The sequence below is a fragment of the Hibiscus syriacus genome, unplaced genomic scaffold (assembly GCF_006381635.1).
Source record: "Hibiscus syriacus cultivar Baekdansim isolate YM2019G1 unplaced genomic scaffold, ASM638163v2 tig00111772_pilon, whole genome shotgun sequence".
Taxonomy (NCBI): Eukaryota; Viridiplantae; Streptophyta; class Magnoliopsida; order Malvales; family Malvaceae; genus Hibiscus; species Hibiscus syriacus.
In genome coordinates this window covers 2,398,479-2,400,787 of record NW_024063173.1, presented here as the reverse complement: position 1 = coordinate 2,400,787, position 2,309 = coordinate 2,398,479, and the positions used below count along the sequence as shown (strand labels likewise).

The 2,309-nt window shown below is 37.6% G+C and overlaps 1 pseudogene; it reads right to left on the bottom strand.

Annotated features, from left to right (window-relative positions):
• Positions 1 to 643: 643 nt before the first annotated feature.
• Positions 644 to 2,063, bottom strand: LOC120170094 (annotated as a pseudogene).
• Between the last annotated feature and the right edge of the window lie 246 nt (positions 2,064 to 2,309).

The window sequence follows — 2,309 nt, the reverse complement described above, 5'->3', positions numbered from 1 at the left end:
TTTAAAATCTTTCTTAGTCATCGATAACGCATACACACCCTGCAAACGTAGTTGTTCGAACTCAAAACTTTTAAAAAATTATATTTATTTTTATTACCAAAACTGGTTGATGGATTATTTATCAGATACCGTTCATTGCTTTCTTTCATGAAACCCTTGAAATTTAATTTCAACCTATGGTTTGTTTATCAGGTGTTGATCATGTGTTTTGGTGACAAACTTAGCCAACAAAAATAAAATTGAGGTATAATGTCAAAATTAGCCTTCAATATTTATTAAAACGGTCATTTTTCTTTTATTCTATTTTTGGAGCATTTTGACCCCCAAGATTTTATTTTAGGGTAAAAGACCCCTACCATTTGACATAATAATCACTTTGTCTCTTATTTATTTATTTATTGAAGTATTTTAGCACCCAACGTATCATTTTAGGTTAAAAAAGACTCTCATTTTAAAGCGTTAATCGTGTGTTAACTAATGATTTCATCTATTGAGGGAGCTTTTGCCCCCCAAAGTGAATGTTGGGGGTTAAAATGCTAAAAACAATAGGGGCTATTAAGAAAATAATCTCAATATAAGTTTGAAAGTAAGGTACAGAACAGTACAAAAGAAGAATATAACGTCGTATGATCAATGCAAAGATTTATGTGTGCCTGGAATATGTGAGCTGCAATGGAGTCTTCATCACTATCGTAAATTCTTCTTTCTCAGACAAATCAACATTATCTCCATTCACAGCTTTCCATTCAAAACACCAAACTAAATTCGCCACAAAATACTCCAAATGAAGCACTGCCAAACCAAGTGCAGGGCAAATCCTCCTCCCTGCCCCAAATGGCATCATCTTGATCCCCTTGCTCCCTGTTAGGTCGAAGCCATCACTGTTCACAAACCTTTGTGGTTTAAAAGCAATTACTGCTTTCAGATAAGGCATCTTTTGTAAATCCTCTTCTTTCACCTCTTCCTCTCCTTCTCCCACAACCCCTTTAATTTCCATGAATAGCTTCTGTTGAATATGAGGATTTTTCACCAAGTTTGCCATAATCCATTGCAGAACTGTAGATGTAGTATCTGTACCAGCATTAAGAAATTCAGAGCACAAACTCACCATTTCCCCTTCATTTAGTTTCCTTTTCTCCTCTGGGAGTTGTAGATCCAACAAAGTGTCCACATATGATAAAACAAAGCCATCATCATCATTGTCGTCATTCTCTTTCATCTTGTTCAAGTGCTCTTGCTTTGCCTCCTTTCTTGCCCTTATCAACGGGATCAACACATCTTCTTGATTTTGTCGAATTTGCAGGGACTTCTTCCAAAGCTTATAGAATAAAAACTTGGTAACTCTAGGCCAGATATCGAGTATGTTGAAATTTTGGAAATTCAACAGTAAATCACGCTGAACATCCTCGATTCTTCTGATCTGTTCTTCATCAAGCTTATCACCAAAGCACATAAGGGCTAACAAGCAAAACATGGCGTATCTAAAGTGATCCACAACTCGAACAGGTTGGCCACCACTTTTGGATTTGAGAAGCTGTTCCTTGAGAATGTTCAACACCCACTTACGAGCATGAGAGTAAGATCTAACCCGAGAAGGATTGAGAATCTCAGAGGTAAGATTTTTACGTAGAACACTCCATGTTTGTCCATATCGAGCAGAATTAATGGTATGTTGATTGCCGATCGAAACAGTCGACGGTCGATCACCGAAAAAAGAACCTTTCTGTACGAGGGCCTGGTGAGCCAGAGAATGATCACAAACAAATACTATCGGATAGGGACCGATACGGAGAGTCACTATGTTCCCCAACTTTGCACGGACATTTCTGAGGTTTGACTCAAGTTCATAGAACGATTTCCCAAGCAATATGGCATTGCCTATGATGGGAATGGTTGGAGGGCCTGGTGGGAGGTTGGTGTTGGAGCGGTCATATTTTCTGTAAAGAAAAACAAGGTTAATAAGGCTTTGATCAAAGCAGCTATGCAGAGCGTTGAAACGATGATGAACCAAGTTTCCATTTTGTCAGAGAAAGAGAGCAGATTGATTAGACGAAATTGGGTGCTGATTGTTGGAATTTTGAAGCAGATGATCTAATTTATAGCATACTGCCAGAGAAGCACATGTTTGGGAACTATGGAAGAACAGGTAAACGAGAAAAGGGAGTGAAACTTCTTTAGTCAGATTGCTTAATTGCAAAGAAGAGAGAGAGATGAAAGAGAGATTATATTCCAAACAAAATCATCATATTTGATCAAAAGTTAAATAATTAAGGGTAAAGTACACAAATGGTCCTCTGACTAGCATACTG